At 37.3% G+C, this 16,217-nt stretch overlaps 1 long non-coding RNA gene across 1 annotated transcript; it reads left to right on the top strand.

The window, feature by feature from the left end:
- The first annotated feature begins 382 nt into the window (after positions 1 to 382).
- On the top strand, positions 383 to 6,644 carry LOC136059219 (uncharacterized). Its single transcript, XR_010623204.1, has 3 exons — positions 383 to 449; positions 3,657 to 3,809; positions 6,207 to 6,644. It is a non-coding gene; the product is annotated as an uncharacterized LOC136059219 (long non-coding RNA).
- The last annotated feature ends 9,573 nt before the right edge of the window (positions 6,645 to 16,217 follow it).

Below are 16,217 nucleotides of genomic sequence, written 5' to 3'. Positions count from 1 at the left end.
ATAATGTTGGAGCCTTTTTCTTCACTTGCCTCTTGTTCTCCATTCCAAGATGGATTTGTCTGAATGAATTACAGATCTAGCTAGCATGTTACCTCATAACTCCCAAATCTTCTTCTACATTTTGAAGAAATAGAGTCTTCTAGCAGTTTATACACATCTAAGAGCTGATAAGAAAAAAACCATATATATATATTCCTTTTCCCCTTATTTCCAATTCAATGGGGATCTGACATGAAATCTCCAGAAGCTTCATGTCTGTGTCTGCCAAGAGGAAAAGAACATGTTTAGCAACATAATTTTATTTGTTCATCTAACTATCACTTATATCGAGTATTTCCTGTGCTTAACTTTTGTAGGGGAAGAATGTCCCAGCAGCCCTGGCTTCCAACGATACCAGTTCAAGTCTCAGGATTGTTAATAACACATTGGCTTGGATGGATCAGACATCGGTGAGTCTGAGGACAATATCTAATTCCAATATCCTGGCAAACATACTGAACTCATTTGCACTCCTTATCCCATTTAAGCTGAGCTACAAACAGGTGATATTCTGCAGCAAGGATATGAGGTATGCAGTAGTGTAGGTTTACCTCTCCAAATGGAGACATAGTAATGTTTCAGATTCCCAAAGCCTAGTAACTGTAGGGCAGGCCTCTTCTCCAAGGTAACTAGTGATATGGTGAGAAGTGATGTCCTTAAGTTGTATGAGGGGTGGTTCAGGTTGGATATTAAGAAAATTTATTTTCAGAAAGACTGGTAATGCACTGGAACAGGTTGCTTAGGGAGGTGGTTCAACCAGTATCTCTGGAGGTATTCAGGGAATGTGGAGATGTGGCACTTGGGGATGTAGTTTAGTGGGCATGGCAGAGATGGGTTGATGGTTGGGCTTGATGATTTTAGTGGTCTTTTCCAGTCTTAATGATTCTATGATTCAAAGGGACAGTAGTATGTTTTTCTTCACTGGAGATGAAGGTGAATGTAGATAAGCTATAATGTTGTCAATAGTGAAGGTGAGGGGAAGGAAGGATGAGGCAGTCATGACTGTCATAGTACTGCTTCATACTGATTGCTAAACTGATTCCTACAATAAATATTCTACCCAAAAGTCTCTTATGACTGAGCTGTCACCAATTACAAATGCCACATATGAAAATGCATGTATTTTTCTTTTCCGTTTTAGCACTGGAATAGTAATGTTAGAGTCAAATGGAGCCAAACTGAGTTTTCCTGGGATGGGGAAGAAGAAAAAGAAAATTCAAATCTGCTCTTCTTTTTTAAGTCCTTCCAACTGAATTAGGTAACTGGAGATGGAGGTCTTGAGGGCTACTTTCATTAGGAAAGGAAATACATCACCTCAGCATCATGTTAAGATCCCACACTTCTCAGTAAGGAATGCCTTGTTTTGTGGTGACTTAGACCAACTCAATCTCTATGGAGATTTAACAGTCTTGTTTCTCAGATGCCCAATTGCAGCAATGTGGTATGCTACAAAAAAATGTAGATCTTCAAAACATATTCTTAGTGATATCAGTATTTAATGACAAACTATCTGCTCAGCTGAATGAACCTTTCCACTGCCTCTCTGGTTGCATAATTTAGATTTATTTCTGAATTACTGTAAAATGATGCTTACTTATGTAACTTGAATGCTATTACTCTCTTCATCCATATGGGTACCACAGGAAAAAAGAAATGAAAAAGTTGAAGATTATATATTTTGAGACCATCCCTGGCCAAAATGTTCTCTGAGAAAATGTGTTTGCTTAAGCCTGGGTTAAGGAACTTGGTATAATGTGATACCAAAGTGACAAAACCATACTGATTTGCTCCTTTTCCCTCAAGACACTTTAATTTAAATTTCTATCATATATTTAATAAAACACAGTGTTGTTTTCTGGCTGCATACCTTGATTCTGTTTACCTGCAGAAAAAAAAAAAAAGAAAAAAAGAAAAGAAAGAAGAGGAGCATTTTTTTAATATCATTTTATCTTCTGGATACATAACAAGCCTTATTTTGTCAGCAAAGTGGAAGGAGCAAGCACAGTTTGCAGATGGCATAATTTGAGGAATGCCTCTCAATTCCTCCTTCAGCATGTAAAATCTTCTCAGCAGCAGACTGTCCCACTCCCACTCTTGGATTTCAAGAAGGTTTAGTCTTATTATTACTCTTGCTAACAGAAAACACTGGAATGGATTTTTTCTTATATCATTGAAAAGAGCGAGTTGCATCCAAACATAAACATTTAGATAGATCACACTCATTTCAGTGGCATTTTCCATTTTGTTATGAAAAACATTTCCACTAGTAAGGTAATGAAGATTTTTGCAGCTTATTTTACTTTTAAAAAGCTGTGCCTTTTCTCTTCTTTTTTTCTTCTCTTCTTGATTTTCTCACTTTTAACTTCATGCCACCTGTCTTTTTGCAATGGAAATTTAAGAAAAGGGGTGTGAAATGAAAGTGGATTTTATTACATTTTTGTAATGCTGCTTCTTTCACTTTTATTCTTGTTTTTTTTTGTTGTTGTTGTTTTGTTGTTTTTTTTTTCAAATGGAAGAACGATATATAATTAAAAATTTAAGGCAATATTAAATATACTAAATATGAATGAAACATTGATTTTAGTTTTCCCCTTTACAAAGCTAAAGTATTTCATTTAGATACTCCAAAAAATGTGTTTTTCTATTTTTTTATTCTTTCCTGAAGTATAAAGGCAACCAAACTTACAATTTTCATGATCACCTGGAACATAATGTTTTCTCCCTTATATTCCACTTTTTTTCTCCCATTCGTGTGTTTTTCCTTAATACATTACACAGTCAGCAGATAATTTCAGTATAATTTGTCAGGGTGGAAAATTCCTTAAAATTCTGCTAACTTAGAATAAAATAAATGACTTGAAGAAATAATAAAAGAGAGAGATGTGGGATGTTTTAGGAAAAAAATCCTCTCAGAAAGAATGGTAAAGCACTGGAACAGGCTGCCCAGGGAAGTGGTGGGTCACTGTCCCTGGAGGTGTTCAGGAAAAGAGTAAATCTGGCACTGGGAGACATGGTTTAGTGGGCATGGTGGGGATGGGTTGGTGGTTGAACTAGAGGACCTTAGTCATAGTGATCAGTGGCATTTGAGGCATAATCACTGCTCTGTATCTGCACTGGGAGAAAAAGTTCAATGTCCTGTGCTTTGTTGGCTTACACTGCAGGGGCTGTCAGTATTAGAACAAGGGAAATGGTTTCAAATTAAAATGGGGGATATTTAGACTGAATATAAGCAAAACATTTTTTACAGTGATGTTGGTTAGGCACTAGGCCAAGTTGCCCAGAGATATAGTGGATGCCTCATCCCTGGAGACATTCAAGATCAGGCTGGATGGGGCTTTGAGCAACCTGATATAGCTGGAGGTGTTCCCATTCATTGCAAGCGAGTTGGCCTAGATGGCCTTTAAAGTTCCTTCCAACACAAAATATTCTATGATTCTATGAAACTCATTTCTGGGCTAGGTTGCTGCCATTGCAACTGTTTTGTTTCTCTACTTTCAGAGGTGGTGCAGAAAGCAATTCCTAGAGATAACTGACTTCAAGAGCTTGTGTTTTCTAGAAAAACTTCTAAACAAACCACCCCTTGATGACTAATGCATTTCTGTAATTGTGTCTTCCAGTTATTTCTTTGATGTTTTGTTCCGTAAGCGAAGGTGAAGGGAAGAAATTCAGTCCCTTCCTTCTGTCTAACTCATCACGGTGGACAAGTTTTGATATCAGAGTCCAGCCCCCCGGAAACGAAGTGCTGTCGCAGATGCAGACTGCCTTTAAATGTGAGTCAGGTGGGTGTAGGAGGCATGTGATTGTTAAAATATAGTAAGAGAGTCACTCCCAATTAGTAGAAAGCCCACTCTGTAGTCAACTGTGATAGGAGCAGAGAAACAGGAAACTTGATGTCAGAGACATGATGCAGCAGGAGTGGTTATTGTTATCTGGGTACCACAAGAGCTAATTAAACCCTAATTTCCACTTCTATAGTATTATCATATGAATGTGACCTAAAGAGAAAATTATGAGGATGAGCTGGCTTCAGGATAAGAGCTACTTTAGCTCTTCATCTGGACTGGCAGACATTCAGGGAAGGGTGAAAGTGAAGAGTGAAGATCCTGACAACTCCTCTAGTTATTCCTGGTTATGTTCTAAGTGACATGTAGTGATAGATCAAGGATGAGTGGCTGTAAACTAAAAGAGAGGAAATTTAGTTCACATGTTAGGTAGAAATACTTTACTCAGAGTGTGGTGAGGCACTGACACAGGCTGCCCAGAGTAATTCTGGATACCCCATCCTTGGAGGCATTCAAAACAGGGTTGGATGGGGTCCTGGGCAGCCTGATCTAGTGATTGGAAACTCTATCCATGAAAGGCATTTGGAACTAGATTATCTATAATATCCCTTCCAAACTAACCCATTCTGTGATTCTATGATCTGGAACTGTAAGAACCTGTCTATTGGGCTTTTGTGTATCGTTAGGCTCTTGACAACCTCAGCATTGTTATGTCATCAAAGAAAGAATTCTCTCACACTCTTCTAGCTATATACTGCAGGTAAAACAGAGCAATTAAAAAGAGAACTGGAAAAGTATACAACAACAATGTGGAAAAAAACCTCCTCTGTCAACATAACTAAACTCTTTTTACTGTGAATGAAGTATTCAGACTGTCTTCATGTGTTACTTAAGCTATGAAAAAACTGGCCATTTATTTTAAGAGGGCGTAATTTTTTAAAACCAAAAACATTGTTTTGAAATTAAAGGTGAAAAAGTTTAGCTTAGAAAATGTCAAAACAAAGGAGTTTGGTATTTTCAAAATGAAACATTCCAGTTAGAAAATATCAAAGGGAGATACACTGACATTTAAAAAATTATTCCCACATTAATGTTCTGCAATTTTTGGCTTAAATTCTAAATTCAGACTAATTCTGGAAAGATATTATTTCAACTTTAAAAATTAGTTTTCATTTAGAAAAAAAATTCCCGAGTCCTCCTTCTTGCCCTTTTTGAAGACCGGAGTAATACTGGCTATCCTCCAGTCTTCAAGCACTTTTCCCACTCTCCAGGACCTCTCAGAGATGACAGTGAGCAGTTCAGCGATCACCTCTGCCAGCTCCCTCAGCATACATGGATACATCCCATTGGGGCCCATGGATTTACATACACTGATGTTGCATAGACACTCTTGAACCATCTCCTGCCTCACCAAAGGGGAGCTTTCCATTCCCCAGACCCTCTCACTTGCTCCCACAGTCCAGGAGTCCTGAGGGGGAGTTCTCACAGGGAAGACAGAAGCAAAGAAGGCATTCAGCATCTCCGCCTTCTCTGCACCCTCCATTACCAGAACATCTGCCTCAGTTAGTAGGGGATCCACATCTTCCCTAGTCTTCCTTTTACTATTGACATACTTAAAAAAGCCTTTCTTATTATCCTTTATCTCCTTTGCCATGTCCAATTCCAGGTTAGCTTTGGCTTTCCTTGTCCCGTCCCTACAGGCCTTGACAACATTCCTATACTCTTCTCAAGTGGTCAAGATAGTCTCCCCAAGATAGTCTTTGAGATAATAGTGGTGAGGATGAAGCTGTAGCAACAAAGTAGAATCTACTATCAAGAACAAGATCTCTAAGTGTATGAGAAACATTGAGTTGTAGTTGATGAGTCCACTGTAGGTCCAGTAGAAAAGCCAGGCTTAGACTACCAAAAACTCCAGATAAAAGGTTACTAAAAAATGCATAATGACTCAAGACTGGAAAATATGTTATTTCATGGGCTAATACATTTTTAAACAGAAAATTAGGACTAAATGATCAGTTTGTAGGATACAGAAGATTGAAGTGAAATGCCATAGTGATGATTTCCAGAAGGATTTCATAGAACTGCATGAGTAAGCAGTAATGGGATGGATGAGCATCTGTTTCAATAAATGTTATATGTTCAGGCAAAAGAAACCACACCATACCTGCACATGGTGTGGTTTAGTGGTACGGTGATGGGTTATTGGTTGGACTAGATCATCTTAGTGGTCTTTACCAACCTTAATGACTTTATTGATCTATGTTGCTGCACTTAAAACTATCAGTTAAAATGCAGTGATAATATCACTGAAGTTTGCTGGAAGTTCTTTGAAATTGCTTGATGTTCCATGTCAGCTAAAAATGTCAATAAATTTATTGACATCAGGAATGGCTTTGAAAACAAGACAGAGGGAATCATATTGTTGTTACACAAGACTTCAGTATACTCACTTATTAATTAATCTGTGAAGCTCTGGTCTCTTCCTCTTCAGAAAACACTACTGAAGGTAAGAGAAGATCCAGTTAAAACAAATAAGCTAATCAAGAGTGTGCTGCAAGTGCCCTTTAAGGAGAAAGTAAACAAACAAACAAACAAACAGTACGGAGATCCTTCAGTCCAGAGAGAGAGAAGGTGGGGAAGTGAAGGGTCAGATAACGGTTTGCAAAATCATGAAGTTGACAAATCAAGTATGGAACAGCTTTGCCAACAAAATTAGAGGATGTGAAAACAAGCCAACTTGCTTGTTAATCCAGAAGACAGAATATGGGATTTGTTGCTGTGCAAGGTAATAGAGTCAGAAGAGAAGGCTGAAAAGGAATTAAATTCAAGGGCAATAGTTACTCAAAACAGATACCACAAAAAAAAAAAAAGAGGAAAAAAGGAATCAACACATATGTCTCCTCTAATATCTCTGATAGTACAGCTGTGAAAGCAAGGGTAGTACCAGAGAACTGGACTGCAGAAAATGGAATAGTGTTTTAACCTCTCCTAAATGATATCTCCTAATTCTATTCTGAAAGGGAATTCTTTGCGAGAAGAAATAGAGGTCTGACACCATCATTCATTTCTTCGATCCTTGTGAGAGTAATGGGCAACAGTAAGACATGCAGTTTGTGTACATAATTGCTAACAAGCACAGTCTACTAAGGTTTAATGTCAAGATTTCCCATTTTCCCACTTGAATATGGCTTATTTTAAAAACATGCTTTCATCTGAGTACTTCAGTGACCCAATTAAAACAATGAAAATGTTATAAACATGAGTAACAAGTATATTCAATTATTCTCCATGGTTATAAGCAGCTAGATTGACTCAGGAACAATTCACAAAATATGTATTAAGCCATCTATTAATCATTGTTACTTGAGGTAAATTAATTATAAATCCAGAATAAATGACCTAGATTTCAGTGGCTTTGCACTGATTTTATATTTTCTGGGAAACAATGGATTCATTAATCCACTTGAAAAGTTTATGGATTATCTGTAATTGAAATATTCTGCAAAATTACAGCTTCTTTGTGTTTGATTTTTTTGCAATTTTCTAAACTGAATTTTACAGAAAACTTCCCCAAGAGTTAATCCCACTTACATCAGGCATCTTTGGTTTAAAAAAATATCCACAGAGGGAAGTACAAGAAAATACAAAAAGAGCTTTCCTAGTGGGGTTAATGAGTCCACACACAGATACTGTGTGGCCCCTTTCTCACTGTCTTCTTGGAGATAATTCCATTAACCTAGTGATCATTATGTGCTTCTCCACAGGCTGAACACTTCTACTCAAGTCTGATTGCTACCACAGGAGCTTAGATCTTATGAATATCTAGCACAGATTCTTCTGCAGCTCTGCATGGGCTGGATTTCATCTAAGACCCAGCTTACACAGATCTTAGATTGGGACCTATGACAGATGGTGTTTCCATTAAACCATCATCACATGTTCACAAATTAACTGGGTTCAGCTCATGTCTTCTCAGTTTGATATGAAAGAGAAACTAAAATATATCAGGTCAGATTTCACTCTGAATAAGGGCATGTCCACCTGCTCATTCAATATGCTTAAAAACTTCTAAGTCACACTTCCATATGAATTTCTGGTGGTGCCTCCTATAAGTCTTTACACATATTTAATCTTGCTGATGCTTTTGTAGAGTCCTTATGTCATTTTTATCAACAGTAGGCATGGAGCTTTTCCTCTTTCATTTGGATATAGTTTTTCTCTGTGTTTGTCTCAATCTCCACCCAAATTATTTTAAAGACAGATGTACTTACAAACAGCACAGACTCACCTTAGTTGGATGTCCAAATGTAATAGTGTCAGCAACATTTCAGTATCCCTACAGTGACAGTAGCAGATGGTTGGTATAGTCCCACTCTGGGAAGGGTGACTTATCAAGAATCTCCTCAGCCCTCATTGTTATGAACAAAGACAGGTACAAAAATAATATATTCTTCTACTATGTCTGGGCCAGCTGTATTGGACATTAAGAGCTCAAGAAATATTTTTATGTTGAGGTCAATGATCAGATGGAAGAAGATACTTGAAGTATATGTAACTTCTAACATGTCCAGAAGTTGGACTTGATGATCTTATGGATCCCTTCCAACTTGAGATATTCTACAATTCTATGATTTTTGCCATATTACTGGAGAAGTTACTCATTCTCAATCTTGTTTGTGTTGAGAGTGCAATGGAGTAGTCGATAATAAAGTAAAACACAATTAAAGGGTGGTGTTTGGGTAGAATAGTACATGAATATTTTATATATATTTTGTCTGGGGAGGTATATCAAGTTCGCAGGTTGTTTTGGATGGAGAGTTATCAGTTGTGCAGCTAGATAACACTGTAAACTTCACAGAGCCAAGATGGCACAGGGGTTCCTGAAGATGTTTTTTAGAGAATATAAATCAGCATAACTGATAACTTAATGAGGTCCATCAAAGCAAAGTGAAAGGTTTTAATGCTAAGTTGGGGTAATCCCTGATGTGCATACAGACTGGGAATCATAGAATCATTTGGAAGAGAATTAAAAGTCATCTAGTCCAACTCCCCTGTAATGAACAAATGCATGTGCAATCTGACCTTGAATGTCTCCATGGACCGTGCATCCACTACCTCTCAGGGCAATCTGTTCCAGGGCTTCACTTCCCTTATCCTAAAGAATTTTTTTCTTATATCCAAATTCCTAAATCTCCTGTCTTTTAGTTTGAAACCATGTCATCTTGTCCTATCTCAGCAGACTCTGCTGAAGAGTCTGTCCTCTTCTTTCTCTTAGTTTGCCTTTAGATAATGTAAGGTTGCAAAACTTGGCACTTGTGAGAGCTTAAATCTTAAGTAAAACTTGCAAACATAGATGCCTGTATACATAAGATTAAACTAAATTAAACTTGAGTGACATAAGATGGTATTTTAGATTATTGATCTCCAATGAAGTAATTGCTATTGCGAGTACTCTATATTTTTTATTTTTTGGACTGAAAGTGGATATTTTGTTCTTAAGCAAATGGAATAGAAAAACAGATTTGGCAAAATCTTTTTGATCATCTGGCGATTTGAACTATCTGGAACTATTGTCTATCAAACCAAAGTTTTCAAGACCTCAAGGTGCATGGTATCGATTTATTTTACCCATAGTTAAAAGTGTCTAAAAGTAGAAAAGTTCTTATTCCATTTTTATATTTCCTGAGGTGTTCTTTGGAAGCACCTTCACCCCCTTAGCCATTGAATAACCAGAAAACATTTCCTCCAAAATATAAATCTTGCTTGCCAAAATTTCCCAGGGCTTAACTGATTAAAGCTCCTGCAATAAATAACCTGCAATTTGTGATCACTGCAAGTTGAGTTCTCTTCCTTTTTTGAAGTTAAGTCACACTGTTTTGCCTTTGAGGTGTATTCTTAGTTTTCCCAGAGAGTGGAACCTCACAAAAGACTTTTTTTTTTCCCAGCTTCATACCCAGAAAATTAAATTAGCAAGGTTAAAACTTATTCTGGAGTGGCCCTGAATTATGCAATCTAAAAGCAAAGGGAAGGCAATGATTGCAATAGCAATATGCAGGGCTTTTAGATAAGTAATTTTTCAATTGCAGGTACAGCCCATGTTTTTGGTGAACTCTAGAAATTCTTCGTTTGAAGAAGCTTCAGGTCTGCAGAAAAAAATGTTAGAGAATTCAGGTTGTTAAAGAGAGCGAATACAGAGCCAGTTTCTTCTCATGCTATAATTACTAGTAACAGCCATGCTCTTTGTAGGTTGTTGAGGGAATCTGTGTCTTGGGAAACTCATCAGTGACACACAGGAGCTCTATTTTCTGGCTGTGTCTATGTCCAGAAGACATGTGGATATAAAGGAAGACGGTACAAACCATTTTTCTGTGTTTCCATGTCTGCAGAATATGTATGCTGGTTTGTCCAGCCATTTGAATGGTTGGTTGGGGAGGGAAAGGACAGTAAGTGCTGATCCCTGTGATGGATTTGTAAGAGTTCTGTAGGTCTCACTGATTAAATATGTATCAGTAATTTCATTCGACTTTCTACATTACTTACAAAATTACACATTATGGATTAACACCAAATTAGCATGGAAGCCACACACTGAAATCAAAGTCTTGGTGCGCAAAGTTAATCATACAAAACTTCCCACTGTTGCTGATGTCTGAATCAGTAACAACTGCAGAGATGCTTTATTGCTGAAGAACAAATCTAGAGTCTGCTAACTTAGCACAAAACTTGTTACTGACAAACCAGCATGTGTTAGCATGTTAAACCAGCTAAATGTTATTTTCTTATCTTGTTTATATATTGTCCTCAGGAAAAACACTCAAGCTGTGTTGCCTGGTCAGAGATGAGTAGTTATCTCCTCCTGAGGCATGATTATAACACAGGTGCTGATGTATGAAAGTGGAGCATGTTAAGTAGATTGGTTAGAAATGTCCTGCTGATTCATTGATGGAGGAACATTTTGTGGATTTTGATTAAATATCTCTTGGGAAAAAGAGAAAACAGAACACAATGTTCAGTTATAGACAAAACTTTCTCTCTGACCTTTCCAGCAAATAACATTTTGATTCTTCATTTCCAAATTACTATTTTTTTCTTTTTTTCTCTCCCTCCAACTGTGTATTCTGTTAAACAACAACAACAACAAAAAAAAATTAAAGTTTAAAAGTAAAACCCGATGAATACTATTCTACTTCAGTTAAATGAAATATTTTGGTTAACTCAAGCTTTTGTCCTCAAAAGCTTTATGGATTCCATACTGATTAGCTTTCACTGAGGCAGTTTCAAAATGTGAGGAAAAAAAAGAGGAATTCCAGATAAATAGAGAAGACACTGTCTGTCCTATTCTGCTAACAAGAAAGAAAAGATCCACTAAATAGGACTTATATATTAAGGAATATCAAATATTGAGGTGGAAAGAGATCCTTTTTAATGTCAAATGTAGATCTCTACTAGTGTGATTGCTGTAGGACATCTTCCCGGTATCCTTAGAAATAGACAAATGGAAGGCAAAGTTTTTGAGAGCAAGAATCATTTTCTTGTGTCCCCTCCCACCAAACAGCTCAGCTCTGTTCTCATCTGTTGCTGATGTAGATAGGAAATGAAAACTCATTAAGTAAGGTTTTATACAACTGTTTAAATGTATATTTTATTGCAAAATACTATTGTAGAAAACACTAGGAAGTTAACAGCAAAATATAGAAGAACTGATGTCTTAATAGTTATTCTATGTATGTTATTACCAAGCATTTCTTGAAATATTTCCTTTCTGGTATTATCATCCTACAGATTTTCCCAGCTGATCCATACTTGTCACTTAGCTCTATCCAGTTTAAAGACCATATGATCCCTCTGAGAACTTCATTCTAAATCTAAACCTGCATTACTGTTCTGGCATCTATACAGACTGAGACATTTGAATAACTTTCAGGAATTTGACTTAATTCATTTCCTCTGCAAAATGTCCCTCTTGGAAATGAAGTAATGAGAAGACCACATTGCAATGCAAAGGAAGGCTGTGGTGAAGTGCAGGTCAGCCTCTTCTTCCATGTAACTAGAGACAGGATTAGAAGGAATGGCCTCAAGTTGTGCCAGGGGAAGTTCAGGTTGGACATTAGTAAATACTTTTTCTTCAAGACAGTAATCAGGCACTGGAATGGGCTGCCCATGGAGGCAGTGGAATCACCGACTCTGATGTTCAAGAAATGTTTAGATGTTGTACTGGGGGACATAGTTTAGTGGGAAATATTGGTGATGGGTGGATGGTTGGATTGGATGATCTTCAAGATCTTTTCCAACCTTTGTGATTCTATGATTATATGATTCTATGACTATCCAAGAAAACTTTAGAAACACCTAGTTTTTAAAAGTTTGGCCCATAACTATTTTTAATATTGTACTGTAACATGGTGAGGCCACAACTTTACAGAAAAGGGTAGATGTGGTACTGAGGAGTATGGTTTAGTGGGCATGGTGGGGATGGGTCAATGGTTGAACTGGATGATCTTAGAGGTAATTTCCAACCTCATTGATTCTATGATTCTATTAAGTAATAAATGCCCATTAGCTCCTCATGGATAGGCTCATGCATTTTTGGCTTATTTGCTCTACAGTGCTCCACATCAGACACAGATGGGTAAACTTGTGTATGGTCTATTGTGTACTGGATGGCACGATTTCCAACATAGTAGCTGTGACAACAAAGGCATAAAGTGATGTCCATATCCCCACTTTGTTACTATCATTGTTCTACCATCAGCTCCCTTTTCTCACTTTACTTCAGTTCTAAGTCCCTTTATCAATGCATGCATTTCCTTATTTTCTGGGATGAGAAGGCACTTCTATTGTAGATCTTTGCACAGAAGAGCCACTGAAACCCATCTGTCTCTAGGACTAGCCTTGATATATTACAAGATACTTCGAACCCAGATTACAATTTCCCTGAGTGTAAGCTGTTCCTCAAACATCTTGAAACTCTTTCAACATGACAAAACCATTGCCACCTTTCTATGAAGCAGAGTCTTGAGAAGTTGTGAAAAACTAAGCTCTTATAGCTTTGCTGTTCTTCATCACTCTTTGAATACATTACCACAATGTGAGTCATAGCAGCCTTACTATTCAGTATACCAAGCATGGAATTATGTTCAGTTCCACGTTTCTTTCTGCTTTTGATGCAAATGCTGTCACTTCTGACTTACATCAATAAGTCAAAGACAAATAACCAAGACCTGATGGTTAAATCACACAGTTCCTGTATGGAAGAACAGGTCAGGATACTTGAAGAGTCCAGTCTAGTTGGACTGAACACCAGTGTGATTCCCTGCATAGGAGCATGCACACTGCATATACCTGGAACTGAAATTGTGGATGGGTCCTGAAGTGCAGAACCACAATTGGTAATCCCCTATAAGCTTCACTACATCCTAGATAGCTTCACACACTCATCTGAGCCCTTGAACAAGTTTAAGTCTGTTCCAGTAAATAAAATTACAGCATACTTAAGAATGGAGTCACCTAAATGATGAAGAAGGCAGTTTCTCACTTCCCTTTAAATGCAAATATAACCTGGGTAAATGATCCCTAAAGTAACTTAAAAAAACCCAACTATTTAAGGAAATAGTTTTTATGAACCTAGATCTGATGCAAAAAGGAAGTTTTCTTACTAGTTCCAATTCACTGGAGCCTCACTTGCCTAAGTTAGATGCTCTTTGAAATCACATCTGCAGAAGACAAGCTGAACTAAAGCTAAATGTGCTCTTCCATTTTCACAGAGGCAGATAGACTCACTTGCCCAAAGTTATGCCTTTGGCTAAGGTGAAAATCAAACCAATTCTCTCAATCTCTCTCACTTAACAGCAAGAAAGAATTCAAGAGTTGCTGATATCCTTCAAGCTCAACTTTTCTGAAAGTAGGAAAGGAAACAAAAGAAGCAGGTTGCCAGCTAGAGTTTTAAATTCTGTGATAGAAATTGGAGTAAAAATATTAATTAAAATGCTATTACAGTACTTAGTGGGAATTATTTGGCTGATATAATTACAAAAGACAACATGTCATTATGCCATCCCTACGATGTACAAACAGTAATGGCATCTACTGTAACTTAACAACAGCAATAACAATTAGATAGAGTTCTAATTTGACTTACTGTAATGAGCCATGAAAAGAAACAGGGTTCAGTAAGAGAGAGCAGCTGTTGCATCCTGAAGAGATTCTGCTGGTGTAATGCAACATCAGAATCTGAAGGTTTACAGGGTGGCAGAGCTGACCAGGGAACTTGAAAACAGACATGGATCAGGATCCATGAGGAGCATAGGACACTCTTACTAAGAACAGAAATATTGAAGTTAGCTTCTTTCAGTTCAGTCCTCTGTTGTCAGTCCATATTAAGTGGTGAGGTGCTGGAACAGGTTGGCCAGAGAGGTGATGGATGCCCCATCCTTGAATAGGGATGGGTTGGACAGGTCAGGTTGGACAGGTCTCTAAGCAGCCTGACTGACCTGTTCAATGCAGGGGAGTGAGACTAGGTGGCCTTTAGGGGTCTCCAACTCAAACAATTCTATCATGCTATGACTCTGTGACAGATAAACCATGAAGTTACCTTCACCTCACTCTATCCTGCTCTGGTAAAGCAGTATTATGATCCGTTAGACAGTGCTCTTCTCACTAGAACTTAATTCCTCTCAACCCGTGACCTGCTGCAGGGCTTAGATTGGGGTTTCCTATATTCCTATGTTCTCAAAGTGACTAGAGATGGTGAAAAGTAATAATGATAGCAATACGAACCTTCATGGTGTGTTTTGTAGCAAACCACACTTCTCCACAAAGGGAAGCCCTCCTCTGCTAGAAGACTTTGTAATTGGCATATCCTGGGCAATGCCTTTTCTCTGTATTTCTCATTCTACTCAATAAATTACAGTCCAGTTATTACTGGCTCATATATCCATCAATGGGAAATGAAATGTGTGTCTTTGCCAGGGAATGAGAGAGAGAAAAGAAAGGAGTCAAGTGTATAGTTAATTCCTTTTAAGTTCTTTTCATAGGTAAACGAATGCACTTGCTAATTTAATCTAGTCATAAGTACTGACTGTATTTTAAAGAGATGTGTTTTATTGCTAATATTATTGATACTGAGAGATATATATTGAGCTTTTGGATGGAAAGAGCTCATATCCAGCACACTGCACTTTTATTACTAAATTGAGATATGCAATATAAAGGGAAATTGATATAGAGATCATAATAAAAATATGTATATATGTTTAATGTTATATATGATTATATATTGATATGTACCAATACAAAGAGTCATGCATATGTTATATTTTAATTTTTGATGATTGCTAAAGAGTACAGATAAAAACTGATAGAAAATTTGCAGAAAATAGCTAATTGTTATCTGTAGGAGACACTTCTAGGCTTAAATTCCTGATGATTTTACATTTTCCATGTGGATAGAGGAAGGAAGGCAGTTTAGTGATATCACAGTAAGTCCTTGGCTTCCTTCTGGAGTCATATTGTTTGGTCAGGAGCTCATTTTATCTAATGCATTGGGAAATTATCACCTTAGGCACTAAACCTACCAAGGGGCTTTGAAGAAATGCTCTCCTATCTGAACACCATAAAAACATAGATCCAGCTTTTGGAAGACAATGACAGCTTGGATGAGTACAATCACATTGTTATTTTAGCATCTATCAGACACATACATGAAATTTTGAAAGTTACATCTTATACAAGGCAGTTTATGGGACCATTCTTTAGTCACTGGAAAAAGACTGGCACTTTCAAGAGCTTAGGTCATTTAACTAGTTATCTAATTAGTTCATCTGTTTCAGCTATTGACTCTACCCAACTACTTTAGATATTGGCTTTAGAAAGAGAGCTAGTCACCTCCTGTGGATAACTAGCACTTGCCAGTGATTTATAAGGACAAATAGGACCACACATATGACATTTAGGTGACTAGAATTAGGCAATACAAACCCTGTTTGTCAAAACCTGAAATCTGTAACACGGCATATAAAAGCATACTTAAAAATGACAACAAGTTTTTGGAAGAAACAAAACCAAGGTCAAAAGAATTTTAGGTTCCTTGCAACGTGATCTGGGAATTATTATTTTTATTTATTTATTTATTTTATCGCTTCCTGGAATCTGTGCCGTGTAGGATGGCCCCACGTGGGCTGGTGAGATATAGATAGGGAATCCAAGTGAAATTATTGCTATATACTCCAGAGAAATTTGGTCTGGAAATGGAACAAACTGGATAGTACTTGGGAAATATTCACTAATGAATAGTGTCCTATTTTACTCCTGTGTATAGGAATAAATTGTTCAGGAAACAGCAACTATGCTATCAATGCTAGCTGAGGGGTTTATTCCTGGAACTCACAGAACTGAGAT

The sequence above is a fragment of the Cyrtonyx montezumae genome, unplaced genomic scaffold (assembly GCF_038088225.1).
Source record: "Cyrtonyx montezumae isolate F1298 unplaced genomic scaffold, pur_monq_1.0 scaffold_8, whole genome shotgun sequence".
In the NCBI taxonomy this organism is placed as follows: domain Eukaryota; kingdom Metazoa; phylum Chordata; class Aves; order Galliformes; family Odontophoridae; genus Cyrtonyx; species Cyrtonyx montezumae.
The sequence above is the reverse complement of the archived record's forward strand: the minus strand, read 5'-3'. Positions and strand labels throughout refer to the sequence as shown.